The sequence below is a fragment of the Simochromis diagramma genome, unplaced genomic scaffold (assembly GCF_900408965.1).
Source record: "Simochromis diagramma unplaced genomic scaffold, fSimDia1.1 OVJJ01000518.1, whole genome shotgun sequence".
Taxonomy (NCBI): domain Eukaryota; kingdom Metazoa; phylum Chordata; class Actinopteri; order Cichliformes; family Cichlidae; genus Simochromis; species Simochromis diagramma.
The window spans coordinates 813,554-830,385 of record NW_024387336.1 but is presented as its reverse complement, the minus strand read 5'-3'; the positions used below and the strand labels follow the sequence as shown (position 1 = coordinate 830,385).

The 16,832-nt window shown below is 38.9% G+C and overlaps 1 protein-coding gene and 1 pseudogene across 2 annotated transcripts in view; both read right to left on the bottom strand.

Annotated features, from left to right (window-relative positions):
- LOC120718154 overlaps window positions 1–16,832 on the bottom strand; it is a 77,495-nt gene that overhangs the window by 45,055 nt on the left and 15,608 nt on the right. The window lies entirely within an intron of this gene.
- On the bottom strand, window positions 8,638–13,723 carry LOC120718151 (annotated as a pseudogene).

Here is a 16,832-nt window from a genome sequence, read left to right as displayed (position 1 = left end):
CTGTGTATTCTCAGGGAAGCGTGTGTGTATGGGGAACAGCTGGCAGGGATGGGTTATTCCTGTTCTTGTGCCTCCCCTCGCGTCAAGGTTTTCATTCGCTGCACTCTGCTGGAGAGCAGCCCCAGCCTGATTTCCAGCTGGAGGGACTCCGCTGTCCCCAACCTTACCCGCCTCTGTGCTTGTAACACGTTAAAAACCAGGCAAACTATGACACAAGTGAACAAATGCCTGATTCAGCGCTTAGAATCACTGGTTTTATAATCACATTTAATTCATCTAATACAGTATCTACCCCTCGTACATTTTTCAGTATTCATAGTGTTATGTGTGAATGGGACTTTGTCATTTTGGTTTTGTCAGCCGGTGACCAGTTTTGATAAACTTGTTACAACAGTGGAAATCTTTTATATCAGTTTAACATTTTAATGTTAACCAAGCAGAAACTGAGATTATTATCCTTTCATTTGACAGGCTTTATTGATATTGCCTTACACATACTAACTCTGAAACATCAAATTGTTTCTTTTTTTTCTGAAAGCTTGACTTCTCTCTATTCTATACATGCAGCATGTTACCCAGTCAAAGTTTTTTGTTTTACGCTGAAGTGTGTTTGAAGTGAGAAAAATCTAGGGTGGCAGGGATTCTTGACTTAATAAAGTGTTGATTGCCCCATTTTAGAAATCTGCAAAACCAATAATGTTAGCTGTCATAAAAATTGCGAGGAAGAGTGGTGCCCATGTGGGGGGATGGGTTTGCATGTACCAAAAGAGTATCGAATGAGGGTATAAAGGACTGGATTTGCATTCATGAGCGTTCTTTGCTGTGGGGATGTTTGGGTGCACTGGGAAGCCAAAATTGACAAGCCATAGTTTAGGTTTTGGTGCAAGAAGACCTCGATACCTCGGAGTCTGCTTCTGGTTATAGCTCAATAAGATGGCATACTGAATGATCCTTCAGACCATATTGAGTTCAGAACTTTTATAATTAGTTTTAAGATTTTATGTGAGACTTTTCAAAGCCCTCTCTGCGCTTTCCACCAAAGGTATTTTAATCTGAATCATTTTTTTTTACCCTGCTTTGTGGTTTGGGTCATCAGGGTTCCTCAGCCATTCTTCTTCGGGGGCCTTCTGAGTTCTTGTGCCCTTGCCATGACGACATAACACATTTAGGAGCAATGGGAACGACTCAGCCTGTGTGAAAGGTTTAAACCTTTGGTACAGCCAGTGTGTGAAAGGTTTAAACCTTTGGCACAGCCAGTTGTGAAAGGTTTAAACCTTTGGTACAGCCAGTGTGTGAAAGGTTTAAACCTTTGGTACAGCCAGTGTGTGAAAGGTTTAAACCTTTGGTACAGCCAGTGTGTGAAAGGTTTAAACCTTTGGCACAGCCAGTGTGTGAAAGGTTTAAACCTTTGGTACAGCCAGTGTGTGAAAGGTTTAAACCTTTCGCTCAGTGGTTAAAGGCATTGACACCTTATCTTGATGAGGCAAACTGTTTTGTTTTCTTTCTTTCTTTTATTGAAAATGATACAGTTAGCACAAGATATCAGTGTGCCTTTTATTTGAATAGATTACCTTTATCTGTATACACTGTCTAAAGAGGTTAAATTGTATAATTCTTCAAATGTGTAGGACAAAATGTAAGTTTAACTGAAGAAGAAGTAACAGGCTCATTATTAGCCATTAAATTCTTCAAAATATTGAATCTCTATACAACCAAATGTTTGCAGGTTTTTGTATTCCAGCTATTACATTTAGACAGATAGTTGAAAAATGAGCTTCAGGACCAAAAAGAAAAGTGCTACAGCATTTGGGTTGATTAGTCTTTGCATCCTCCATCTACACTGAAACACTCAAATGGGAATGCTTGGGTTGCTAATACTGCGAATGTTTTCCTTAAGATTGCTGCTATTTCTTTTGTAGGTTGTGCGTCAGATCAGTACAAGTAACGAATAAAATAAGCAATTACTATTGCAAAAAACTAATTAGATTACTGGTACTTTCCTGTAAGCATGCTGCGTTACTAAAACGTGATTTTTTTTGTGAGAGTGTCTCATGACAATGATGTAAGTGTGTGCGACATTTCTGGTAACAGACGTGCAGATCACGTTGGTGCAGATCAACAATGAATAATATATAGAGTGTGGGAGAGAGTACAACGGTGCAGCGTTTAAAGCGTGGAAGTACCTTAATCCTTGCTTGAGTTTGATTTCATAAAAAGTGAAAAAAAACATTAGTGTCCGCTGTACACTGCGTGGGAAGAAAACTTCTTTTTACAGTGAAACAAAGCCCTAAATGTCTGAGCCAAGTACCTAGCACGCTGCCACGGGAATGTGAAATTCACAGAAGAAACTGGTCTTCTTGATAACAGAAGAGCTTTTGAAACACAAAACAGAATCAGACTCAAAGAAATTTATGCAATGGTCTTACTGGAAGCAACTACTAACCTTGTCAACAAACTGCAACAAACATCACCTTTATTCCTCACTAATTCTTTCAAACAGTGATATAGAAAGGACGATCTTGGAAATCATCTACTTGTTGGATCAGAGTCACTTTCACAAGCTTGTAGCCATTAATCGCTACAATTCTTTGACTGAAGATTCAAAGGGTGAAGATGTTTCCATATTTCTCTGCAAACTGAACACAGACTGCAGATTGGTGGTGGGGTACAGCAATAAGTTGGAATTGTTTCTAGAAGAAATACTTTAATCGATATGAGAAACCATCTTACGTGCAATCCCCGGATTTTTGTCTTACTGAGACTAAAAATATATCATATCATGAACACAAAAATAAAATGAGATTCAATTCACTAATTGCTGGTTCCAAGACAATTGTCACGGTCCTGGGTCTGTGACCCAGTGTTTTCTGTTCTGTATTATTAATCTCTCCATTTCTTGATGTATCTTTGTTTATTCTTACGTTTTGGTTCTGTGTATCCCCTCTAGTGTAGTCAGATCTCTGTGTAAAGTTCGCATCTTTGAGTCCTGTGTCTTTGCGTGTGTGAGTTTCCTGTTTTACCTTGAAGGTCCGTGTCGGATGTCAGTGTGTTCAAGTTACGTTTCCGCTGTCTCGTCAGCTCTGATTTCTCCCAGGTGTGTTCCCCTCCTGTCTCCCATCCCTTGATTACTGCTGTGAGTATTTAAGCCCTGTGTGTTCTCCTGCCTGTTGTGGGTTTGTTTGTGTTAATGTCCTGTGGCAACCTGGGGTTCCCTGTGTGGTTCTATGGGTTCCCTGTGTGCCCTGTGTGCCCTGTGTGCCCTGTGTGCCCTGTGTGCCCTGTGTGCCCTGTGTGCCCTGTGTGCCCTGTGTGGTTCTATGGGTTCCCTGTGTGGTTCTATGGGTTCCCTGTGTGGTTCTATGGGTTCCCTGTGTGGTTCTATGGGTTCCCTGTGTTCCCTGTGTTCCCTGTGTGGTTCTATGGGTTCCCTGTGTGGTTCTATGGGTTCCTGGGTCTGCAGTTAGTGTTTCAAGTTTGTTTTGTTAGTTTTTTCCAGTTTAAGTTTTGTTTAATATCCTCCACACCCCTGCCGTTTCTTTTTGTATCTCCACCTTCTCAATAACACTCCCCTGCATCTCAGCTGCCAGTATCTTGGGTCCTCATTAAATTCCACACGGCTCATCCCGCGAGCCTGGACAACAGTAAAAAGTATAATATGTAAGTGATGTGCCAAAAAGAAAAAAAATCTGCTTATTTAAATCACTTGAGTTCATGCATTTAGTTTCTTTGTAAAACTGTGGAAAGGCAGCAAACAAAACATATTTCAGTGTAGTAGGATTAATAAACAACTATAGGTTATTTTGCTTGCTTCCAGCAATTGGTGGAATTTATAGATTTCCATTAAAACCCATAACATCATAGATGAGTGGAAATGGAACACAGAGGCATACAGTAACATAGATTTCTCTTTGAAAGCGCATATTAGTAAGTGAATTGTCACTAGCTGAAAGGTGATTTAACCAGATCCCTCAGTTCTGTAGACATTCTTAGAATTTGATCTGTTCTTGTCAGAGACTTCAGATTTTTTTGTACCTGGAATCTGCTGAAGGCACTTTAAATGGTTTTGGGATTGATTACCGCCAACTACCACTAGGTAACCTGCTAAAACCTGTTCCAGTTGTACCTCCAGGCCCTGATACTTCTTCATTTCACAAAGTTGGTATAAAGACATCATCTTGCCCAAACAATGTTGTGCCAACACGTTTCTTAAAACAAGATTTTGAATGTTGTTCTGTTTCTGGACATTAGCAATGTTTCATAGCAGTCTTAGTTCAGGGGGTGGTGCCAGCCTGCTTTAAACATGTTGTTGTGCATGTGATATTTAACCCTGTGTGGTGTGGTGTTCATATTTTGTTACTCAGCCAGTGTTCATGGGTCTGGTGGACCCGCTAGAGTTTTGGCTTTCCAATTGAACACTATCAAACAATTTTATGTTAAATACTCAACAGATGTTTTACTTCATCCCAATTACAAGCCATATGAACAGCAAACATGGTTAATTTTTTTCCCTTTACCTTTGTTAGATCACATTTATGAATTAATGTGCCTCTCGTTTTTTTTTGTTTTTTTTTATAAAATGTTATAAAAAAATTAATCAGTTATAATCAAGTGGAGTGAGTGGAAAGACACAACACATTTACACATGAAGCAATATGTTTCACAACTAAATGGGATCAGCTGCTCATCAATGGTGACATTAGGCCCAGGGTTGTAAGACAGGGGGAGGTGGTGCACACACTATCCCACACTGTCCTGATGGCAGCTAGCTTGTCTCTCTGCCGTCGAGCTGGTCTGTCGTCTCGGTTATCAAAACGGATAATCCTGGAAATTTTGTGGAAGTTTTCCAGACACACTGATGCACGGAAAGGTTCTTGCCGGTTTCTGCATCCCACAGGGATTCTGTCGATTCCCCTTTGGACCTGAAAACTCCTGCAAGGATAAAAACCCCAAAGTAGGCCTTTGGGGTTCTTAGATAAATTTGGTCCATCTCCTTCCACCTCTCTCCAAAAACACACCTTCCTTCTAGATTACTGCAATCCAGAATAACTATTACTGGATGGAATCTGGGATGAAAAGCTCAAAATGAAGACTTGATGTCCTGCACATGAGTAACTGTCAGCCGTGTTGGCCCTGGCTTAGCACAAGTAACAGCTCTGCAGGGTGGCTCATTCTTGGGCAAGAAGACCATTCATTTCACCATTTATTGACATCCATATTTCTTTCACTTGCTGTCTGGTGGGCTTGTTCTGGTCCTAGAGCTGGCTGCAGATGGGGTACTCATCTTCGTTTTGTTACTAAATGGTGCTCAACCTCATCCTCTTCTTCAAAGTCACTGTCAGACTCTGAATTTTCAGAAATTTGAAAATATGTCTGAAACCTCTTTGTCAACATCATCATCCGAAGCCCTCTCTCTTCCAAAATCAATTGGATGGCCCTCGCAGCAGATAATCTTTTGCCATCTTATCAGTTGTGATAAAGAACCACACTGACAAAGTCTTATTTATAGTATTATGCCCCTAATTTTGCAGGAGGGACAGGGTATGAGAAAATAAAATTTGGATCCCTCAAGAAAGAGGGTAAAATGTGCAGGAATGTAAGAGCAGACGGTGTTTGATAGTTGAATTTTCAACAATGTTGCAACTTTGTGCAGGAGGGGAAGAAACACTATCAGCAGCACCAGAAAGGAGGAGGACAGAGTGTGGGAACACAGGACCTACACTTCATCAACACTTTTATTAGACCTGGGTCCAGTGGACCCGAACACCTTGTATGTAATGTAAATGCGTGGGGGGAGGTACAGTATGAGGTCATTGAAAATTAGTTCGGATTTAGGTTCTTCACAGAAAATAAGCCAAAGCCAATGAATTTCAGTTTGAAAAAATAATTAATATGTTTAATTTTTCTTTTGAGAAAACCTGAAACGGGTCTCACAGACCCGAACACCATACAAGGGTTAAAAAACCCGATCTTGATTCCTCTGTTCTTGCAAATTTTAGGCCTATTTCAAAGCTCCATTTTCTGTCAAAATCTTAGAAAAGATTGTATTTGTTCAGGTGCAATCCTTTCTAAATTGTCACAATGTTCTTGAGAGGTTTCAATCTGGTTTTAAAGCCTTTCACAGCACCAAACCTGAACTTTTAAAGTTTCTTATCGATCTTTTACTAGCCACTGACTCAGGTGACTCAGCTGTGCTTCTGCTTTTAGACTTGACCACTGCCATATGATACTGTTGACCACAGCATCTTGATCTCTCGGTTGGAGCACTGTGGCATCAAAGGCACTCCATTAGAATGGTTCAGGTCACACCTCTCTGAAAGGACTTTCTCTGTGAGCCTTGGAGATTTTATTGTCTTCCTCAGCCCCTTTACGTGCGGTGTTCCCCAGGGGATCCGTACTAGGGCCAATTCTGTGCTCTATCTATATGTTGCCTCTAGGTCTAATTTTCAGGAAATATAATATCTGTTTTCACTCATATACTGACGACACTCAGATTTATCTTCAGCTAAGGAGCAACAGCTCCGCTTCGCTGAATCTTTATTTCAGTGTCTCGGCAAAGTTAAGGCCTGGATGCCCTCTGATTTTTTTTTATTTCACGAGTATAAAACTAAAGTGATCATTTTTGGACCAAGTTGCATTTCTAGGCACCTCAGATCTATGCAATTTTTTTGCATGCTATTTGACAGAAGGTACTACCTTCTGTCAAATAGCAGATGCAAAGAAAATTTGGGGGTTATATTGGATAATAAGGTCACTTTGAGAAACAGATTAACTCAGTTGTACAGCAGTTCTCCTTTAAATAGGGCTTTTATCCAAGGTGAGATCATTTTTATCTTTTTAAAACCTAAAGCGGACAATTCACGCTTTTATTCTACCTCAACTGGACTACTGTAATTCTTTATATGTAGGCAGACTTGTTTAGCAAGGCTCGAGGTGGTCCAGAATGCTGCAGCTCATCTCTTAACACGAACGAAGAGACACAAACATATCTCCCCAGTGCTTGCCTCACTTCACTGGCTCCCAATCCCGCTTTTAGAATTCAGTGCGCCCCAGGGTGGTTGTGGCTACAATGTAGCTTGCCATAACCAGTGTGTGAATGGGTGGATGACTGGTTGTGTAAAGCGCTTTGGGGTCCTTAGGGACTAGAAAAGCGCTATACAAATACAGGCCATTTATTTACCATAGAATTAAATATAACATTTTACTGGTGACTTACAAAGCACTGAATGGATAGGCCCCAGAGTATCTGTCTTACTTACTGCAGCCTTATATGCCCCCTAGAGCTCTTAGGTCAGGTAAACTTTTGCTCTTGGCTACACCAAAGTCGAGGCTGTTTCATAGAGGTGTGGAATGATTTAGCTCTCCACATCAGAAAGGCCCACTACCGTCAATCTTTTTTAATCCTATCTCAAAACACATTTTTACTCATTGGCTTTCAACGCAGCATGAGAGTTATTTATGTATTTACTTTCTGTTACTTGGTATTCGTTATTTGATATTGATGCTATTTTCGTTACATTAATTTTATTGTGTAATTTCTATCTTTGTACATCACTTTGGCCAACACTTTTGTTGTAATTAAATGTGCTATGTAAATAAATAAACAATAAATGATAAGTTCAGAAGTTGAACTTCAACTGTAATCTGCTGAATGCACTCTCCCAGTTTAAGGGATGAAGCCTCTAATGCACACATTCAACTTCTCAGCCTGCTCCAGTTGTACCCAAATCCTCTTAATCTCACAATTTTACTGTCACCAATCTGGAACTTCTTGTTGTTTTCAACCACTTTTGGAGTTGTGTCCCATTGTTTGTCTGTACAAAGAACATGTAAATTCCACACAAAAGCTGCACCCAGCAAAGTGGTTCACATCCAGCCTATAATTATCCTTTGTTTATAATCTTAATATTGCTGAATTATTGGTCTCTAGATGTTAGTAATAATACATTCACTTAAGGATTTAAATACTTGCCTCATCATGGTTCCTTTAGTTTTGGTGATTTTTTTTTCTCACTGGTTATTTGATATCATGCACATGTATGTAAAGATAAAGAAAACCTTAGAATTTTGTCTCTGTGTAAAAAGGTAAAGGTTACAACCAAAATAAGTTTTTTCTTTCACATGCCAGAATGTGGTGCTTGACTCATGAAGACAGCAAGCAACTCTGAAAGCCTTTAAATAAAGATTAAAGTGTTTATTGAAATTTTATTTTCACAAAACCCATTTGAAGTATCCCGATTACATCATGCACTCTCAAACTGATAAACAGCACTGAAACTAACTGTACTCCCACCCGTCACCCGATTCTGAAAATATTGTGACCTTAAACACAAATCCTAATGACAGTGTGATTTATTTAAGCACATTGAGTCTGGTTGTCTGACAAATTTAATATGGTTTGGAAAAGACTTTAAGAGAGTTGGAAGAGAATGTATTTACTGCATATTTGAAAACAGTCCTTTAATACAGAGAGGACAAAAAAATCACAACTGGCCATTATTCTAAAATTGTAATATAGGAGATCATCATTCATTACACAAATGTAATAGAATATAATAGATTAGCTGGAAGACAGTGTAATAATGGAAGACGGTGATTAGTTGTGATTCATTGTGCTGAGAAAGAGTATGCCCTCGGTTTACAAGAACTGGTGGTTTAACGTGGCACGGCACAGAGGCGGTATAGGTTTGGGACTGCGAGTGGCTCCTAACTTGAACTCCAGACTGGGCTGCTCTCCAGCAGGTGCAGAGAATGAAAACCTCTGAAGAGGGAAGTAAAAAACAAGAATAACTCCATCCTGGCCAGCTGTTCTCAAGACATGAGCGCTTGCCTGAGTACACCATGAGACACAAGTTTTATTAACACAATTTAGAAGTTAATCACTTTGATCACAGATTATTGCTGCAGCTGTGGAACTTAACAGAGATACCATTAAGAGACCGATCCCCTACCAAAGTTAATGCTGTAACTGTAAATGGCTGCTAAGTCAACAATTAATGGCAAGACATTCTACTTTATTAATCTTGCCTCCTTAAAACACTTGGCTTGAAACATCCTTTAACGGGATTTGAGGAACTGCAACAACTGACTAACCTGTAGAAAAAGGAAGGAAGGCCTCTCTCCTCCCTGAATTTACCATCCTGGTCGAGAAAGTGTGGAGGGTTGAAGGAGTTTGGAGTTCCCACATTGTCTCCGTCATTTAAGACCGAGTGTAGAGCAGGTATGATCATTGTACCCTGAGAAAATACTGCCAGTTAGAAGTGTTTATTAAACATGTCTAGTGTTTGTTCTAATCAGCGTGTCCATTTGTGGTTTCTGGTAGTTGCTGATTGTTCATGCTTTATGACTTCTACATTCATCTATTCATTATTAACAGGTTGCTCAAAATGCTCGCTGAAAAGCCGTCAGATTGATCCAAAATGCTGCAGCAAGAGTACCGACAGGGACTAGAAAGAAAGAGGATATTTCATTCATATTAACTTCGATAAAACTTGTGGTTCCCAGTGCATTTAAAAGTAGAATAGGAGGCAGAGCCTTCAGCTTTCAGGCCCCTCTTCTGTTTCTCCCAGTTTGGATGTGGGAGGCAGACACCCTCTGTCCTTTCAAGATTAAGCTTAAAACTTTCTTTTTTGATAAAACATATAGTTTCCATGATGCACTGAGTGGTTCTTCTTCAAAACAAAATGTTATTGAGGACAACAAACTTTAGAGTCCTGGCATTAGATGATAAAAGGACAACTTTTTCATTCAAAATCTATCTGAGAAAACAAAAAACACCAAAAAGTGCTATTAAAAAAATTCATCTTCGCAATTCCTTTGTGTACCTTTGGGATTGTGTACTTATCCAATGTTGTGTCCTTGTTTGCAACATGGGCCACATTGAGGGGAATGATGTTGCCCACTCTCTGGATCTCATGGATGACCGCATCAGTATACGGCATGTTTTCTCTGTCAGTCATAGACGGCTGTCTGGATGAACCGATCACAGCATCGATCTCAGCCTGGACTTTTTCTGCACATAGTGAGAACAAGAACTGGTGGCTGTTGTCGCAATTTGGCACTAATAAAAGGAACCTGGATTAAAAAATAAAACTGAAATAAACTGAACAAAATTAACCAACACAAGAATGATCTGTGAGAAATCTGTTAGATTTGTATTGTTGGATTGTCATTTATGCCTAGAAATATATATTTATTAGGTTTAGGGAAGTCGTTTATGGGGTCACACACACACACAGACATACTTACACGGTACTCTTTGTGTGTATGTATACGTCATATGTTAATGAACCTATGTATATTCATGTAACCTAAATAAAAGAGCAGTGTTACAGGGGAACGGACGAGAGCAACTGGGGTCAAGCGAAGAAGGAACGGCGTTTGTCCAATTCTCTCCCGTGCACGAGAAACATAAAGAACTTTGCCTACTCATGTTTGCTTTGCTGTGTAGTTAAATTGTCTTGAACGTTCCAGCGAATAGGTTTAAGCTACAAACCTGTCAAAATCTCTGAAAAAACTAATAGAAAGATGGTCCCAAGTGTGTATTCAGAATCAATATTGTTCATACACACACCTTGAATGTCAGGGTAGTGGATCATGTATAGCAGTCCCCAACGTAAAGTAGTTGTAGTGGTTTCAGTTCCAGCACCAAACAAGTCCAGGGTGCAAAAACACAAATTGCTGAGACTAAAACCAGAGTCTTCATCCTCTTTCTATCAGAGTCACAAAAGCCAGACGCAGGAAATAAATGGCATGTTTTTTAGAAAATGTAAATGAACAAGAACACATTTTGAAAACACTTACCTCCCCCATTTCTATGAGAAAAGCATCAATGTAGTCTCTTGGTGATGATGGGTTGAGGTTTTCTCTGTGTTCTTTGATCTTGACTTCTACAAAATCAATTATCTTTTGGATCAGAGTGAATATTTTTTGGTGAGGTCCAGGCAGCCACCTCATCAGCCAGGGTAATGTGTTGTAAATCTACAGAACAGGAAGACAGTAGCAGTAATAGGTCAAATTTTGCAAAAGTAGGCTTAACCTGTGATCGGCAGTAATGAAAAGTAACCGAGTAAAATCAATTTAAACACAATTTTGAAGCATACTTTAATAGTAATTAAAATCTCTTTTACACCACAGCAGATTTCATAAGTGACTTTCTTCCTCCACTCCAGTTAAAGGAACACAACAGTAAAATATTTCAGGAAAGATAATCTGCGTTGAGATATCAGTCTGAGAATCTGAGACAAGGCACAGCCCTGGTGGAGTCTAATGTGAACAATAGCTATGCTCCTCTAACTGCTCTGTTTGCAAAGAAAGCTTTCACTTGGGCTGCACAAAAAAGTTCAGCTAAAGTTTCTTATTTGTTTTTTTAAATCCTGAATCAAACAACACTAACATATGAGAAAGAGTTTCACCTGTGCCCACACGCTTCCCTCCAAGTACACTATCTCACTGAAGAGCTGCAGAATAGACTGAAACTGCTCATCGGTGTACTCAAAACGATTCCCAAACACCAAACAGCAAATGATGTTGGACACAGCATTGTTTAACAGTGACTGGGTATTAAAAGGTTTTCCTGAAAGAGCATATGTTCATTAGACAAAACATTAAAAGCAAACTCATAATTAATTTCGATTATGTAAAAAAATTGTGTACGTTTTGTGTGTGTGTGTGTGTGTGTGTGCCTTGGTGATCTGCAAAAGCCTCTGTGAGATACTGGCACTCCTGCTGGATGGATAACTCCAGGGTCTTCTTGCCCAGACCAAAGTTTCTGAGTGTGTGAAGAGCAAATCTCCTCTGTTGCTTCCACTGATACCCATTTGATATCACAAGACCTTTTGGAAAAACAAGACTGCGTTAGGCCCAAAGTAACTTAAAAATAAGGTCAGTAAAATACTGACCTAAGTTTTAACATTGCTAAATAGTCAGATGATGCTGGTCTTATTAAAACATCTTGAAAAACTTTTCAAGGAAAATTATCACCTTTATTCCCAACCAATTCTCAACATTGGGTAGGCTGGGGCGATCCATGAAGTCTTCTCCTCGTTGGATTAGGGCTTCTTTGACAAGCTTGTAGCCATTAATGATCACCGTTCTTTGACCAAAGAATCGAAGGCTGAATAGTTTCCATGTTTCTCTGCAAACTGAACATGAACAGAAGATTCTGTTCCGTGCTGGGTTGGGATCTGCCTCATTTGGGTGACCGCTTCATAAATTTTGGCTATTTCCTCTTAAGAAGCCAATATTAAATACAGCTTCTTCTGAATAAAATACAGCTTCACATACAGCAACGTCCCTTTCTCTCAATAAATAACCAAAAAAAGACAAGATAACAAATACTTTATTCATACATAGGTAGGCATTTTATATAAGAAAATATTTAAGACAATGTTAAACTCTGTGACTGTTGTGCTCTATTGCACATTTCAAAAGCAATTAAAAGCAATTTACTTGCTTTATAAATGCACTGTCTGTTTGTTTATTACTTTCCAGCCCACTAGTAACTCGTGATAATGGTGTGCGTTCTATGAGTATTAGGGCGAGAAAAAAAATACTGTTGATCATTTTGAGAATAAGATCAAGAATGTATTTTGAGAAAAAAGTCAAAATACTGTTCTTTGAAAAAAGGCGAAATTATGTTTCTGGGAAAAAGTCAAAAGTCTATTTAGAGGAAAAAGTCAACATGTGGAGATTACAGTAGTGTTTCACGACAAACTGCCACGCTTGCTATACCCTCTAAGTTGTGAAAGCATACTTCAGAATGAGTTTTTAGTAACAAGAAAGGAAATTATTTCTGTTTGGCACATAAACAAATTAGGATGTTGAAAAGATGGTGCAGAAAGCTTCATCTGCTCAGATGGAAAACCACACAAACTTCAGACAGTTTGTCCAGATTTGTACAAAATGAAATTGATATTTGTAAGGTTATTGATAGTTACACTCTTGTCCAATAAAGAGGTCATATGTCAGGATTCTGGCCTTCTACAAGTTCCTAAAGCCAGAAAAAGACTATCGGAGAGCGTGCTTTTCTTTTCTTGCCCCATTTTTGTAGAACAACCTCCTTCAAGGCATGCTCTGTGGAAGTCTTTAAAGCTAAGTTGAAGACCCACTTGTTCACCGTATCCTACGTGTCTTAATTCGGTGTAGTATACCACTTTTAATGCCTGGGCATGTTATTTTTTATAACATGACATTTTATAATAAAAATTAGTAGTAGCAGTAGCAGTATGTATACCTCTGCAAACTGCAGATGAATTCTATCAGGTCTGATGCGATGAAGATTTCCAATGAAAGGCAGAGCCCTCGGTCCGGGAGGAAGTTTTTTGGCACTCTGTTCTTCAAAACTTCAGTCGTAAGCAGAAGAACAACAAAAAGATTAAAAATGCTCCTGCCGTCTATCCACTCTGAGCCAAGAAGGCTGTATAATGTCTCCATGTCTTCGCTTAGTTAGGCTGTCGCTTATTGTCGCTTGTTGAGATGGGCTATATCTGCAAATATGACGATGATTGTTTTATTACCAGAGGACGTGGAAAGACGCTTTCAGAATAAAAGCGCGTGGTTAAGACTTAACCGATGTAAAATTACACTACATCTCTAAGACACTCTGTTACAACTGTTACACCTGTACCAGGTGGTTAAGAAAAATCGGAGTTGTAACAGTGTATGAAGTTGGGAAAATTTAGGGCTACGTTTAGGAGGAACACAGGTAACAGTGCTTGTTTCAGGTCTTAGACACACGGTGCTTTCAGTGGAGGATTATTATTTTCGTACATTTATTAATTAAGAAAACACCCGAGAAATAAAACTTTTACCTTTTAGTTAAATTTAGAAAGCTTATGGCTTTGTTTTTCACTGACTGTCTACTTTGTTTTTTTTTTCTCAAAAAATTACGTAATATATTTATTAAATATTTCATTCACAAAGATCTCATTTGTGATTTAAGCACGATCAGTTTTTGAGCAGTATATTTCAGACCTCTACTGGCTTGTATGGTTTACAGTAGTTGGTATTCTTCTTCTGTCAACCTTTGGGTTCTTGCCATAATTACATAACATATTCAGAGCCAAAGAAAACAACACACTCAGTGTGTGAAAAGTTTAAACCGCCCAGTAGGTTAAAGGCATTGGCACCTTATCTTGAAACCCGACTCCTAAGTTGGTTTGGAATGTGGGAAGAATAATGAGGAGAACTTTAAAGAAAAATTATTTAAAATGATACAGTTAACAAAAGATATCGGTGTGCCTTTTATTCGAATGGATTGCTTTTATGTATATACACTGCCTTAAGAGAATAGTGATTAATTGTTTAAAATGTATTTTAAAAAAAGGGGGGAAAGCAAGTTGACTGAACAAGGGGAAGTTAAAGTAACAGAGTCGTTTGTTAGTCATTAAATGCTGCCCAATAATTAATCTCTATACAACAATTTGTTTGCAGGTTTGTGTATTCCTGCTATTACATTGAGGCCGACAGTTGAGCAAACTTCTGGCTAGCGCCCCCCAAATTGCTATTGTGTACATTAGTCTTTTGCATCATCCAGTTGTATTGAAACACTCAAATGGGAATGAATGGGTTGTTAATACTGCAAATTTGTTTCCCATAACATTTGGATTTAACCAATAATATTTAGAACTGGCACATATACTTAACATGTTTATGTTACATTTAGATTTACATTAAAAAGTCTGCAAATATCTGTGACTTGAAAAGTATATCAAAGCAGACTTTTAAGAAGTTGGAGCTAAATACATTTTGAAGTTGTTTTCAGCATGCTTCAATTTACAATCAGCTCCATAGTAACCAGCTGGAAGAGCTCAACCTCTCCTGACTTGTATTTACATTGGAATTCCCAAGAGGTCCTCAGTCTTATGTAACATGGTTGGAGCCTCCACTGAGGAGCTTATGTCCACACTATCATTGGTTTCTCTTGCTTGTTACACAAAACCTAGCAGCCATTCCTGAAACTTAGAGGTGGAATATATGAAAAAAGTAATTTGGTACAGATCTTTTTATCGTTACTTTCCAAGCCATGTATGAATATTGCTAGCTGGTGGATGTTCTGTTTGTTTATTCTGTAAAATACCAGCATCCTTAGTTCCCAAACAGCCACAGGGCTTTGCCTTTTTCAAGAAATGTTTTCACTGGAGTTGACTTAAAAACAACGGAAGTTGCAAAAGTCTCTGATAAAAATACAGACTGCTGAAAAATTAAAGGAAAACGTGAACCCTTGACTCCTGTCTTAGGTGGTGTTTCTACAAGTTTCTTGCATTGCTTCATTAAGTAAAGTACTTAATACTCTGACAGTGTAGCAGGACAGGCGAGATCTGCAAAGAGTGGTGCACTCAGCCGAACGCATCATTCAATCAGAGCTCCCTGACCTGCTGTCCATCTACACCAAGCGGTGCAAGTCCAAAGCTAGGAAGATTATGATGGACCTCTCCATCCCAACAATGGACTCTTCTCACTGTTGAGATTTGGGAAGCGCTTCCGCTCCCTTAAGGCCAAAACAGAGAGAATGAGGAGGAGCTTCTTCCCCCAGGCTATTCGGGCCCTGAACCAGGTGTAGGACTAGACTCTCCCACACACGTCACTATAAGACTGGACTCTCACACACATCACCACAACGCACCACCACACATTTCCTATAATTCCTATAATTTATAATCTTTACAATCTCTTCTGCTATTTGCACATTCTTTACTGTAAATTCCTAAGTTAATTTGTAAATTTTGTAGTAACTTGTAAATTGTAAATATTGTAAAACGTTTTTTTTTCTGTCATTTAATGGTCGGGCATTGTACAGCTACAAGCATTTCACCCCCATGTAATACTGTGTATGGTTGTGTGTGTGTGACAAATAAAATTTGAATTTGAATTTGTAGCGGTGTCTACACTTTTAGCTCTATACTACGTACAAAATGGCTGAGTTGAATTAAAGTCATGTCAGTTTTAATTCAGTTTTATTACAGCATCAATTTACAATAAGTTATCTCAAGTCATAAAAGGTAAAGACACTTGCAAATCAAATCAGAATTTGTCAGTTGCTTTAATAAAGTTGATTTTCTTCCTTCTATTAACTTACACTTACACTAAAGAGAGAGAGAGAGAGAGATAACGTTCTTGAACATCAAAAATAATAGCAGAAGACAGTCATTGAGAGAGCAGAGAAACAGGCATGCTCAGTTTAGGATAACTCGTGCTCTAACGTGGCACAGCACACAGACGATAAGGTTTGGGACTCGCGTGTGGCTCCCAAAATGAAGTCCAGACTGGGTTTCTCTCCCAGCAGGTGCAGACAATGAAAACTTCTGCAGCAGGGAGGGTGAAAAACAGGAATAAACTCCATCCTGGCCAGCCTGCTCCCCAAGACACACACGCTTACCTGAGAATACACAAGACTACATGTTTTTAAAATACATAATTTACAGGGTTTCCCACGCTAATCACAGCTTATTACAGTTATGTATTCATTTAGATCAACAAATAAAGCATACAAGTCAGAACATTTTAAAAGCACACAATTTAATGCAAGGAACAAGCAAGCAGAGTATCTGCTAATCTGTATCTACTTCACCACTTTATCACTGTATTGAGTAGTGTAAATATGATTATGCTACAAATAATCAAAATAAAATGTTACATATACAAAAAGTTGACCATAAGCAGCAACATGTAGCATTTTTTTTAAACTTCTGCCTAAAACAGCATTTACCAGAGTTTTAAAGGATTGCAACTAATGACTAACCTGCAGAAAATGGAATGAAGGCCCTCCCTCTTCTAAATTTTCCATCCTGGTCCAGAAAGTGTTGAGGGTGAAGGAATGTGGGAGTTTCCCACAT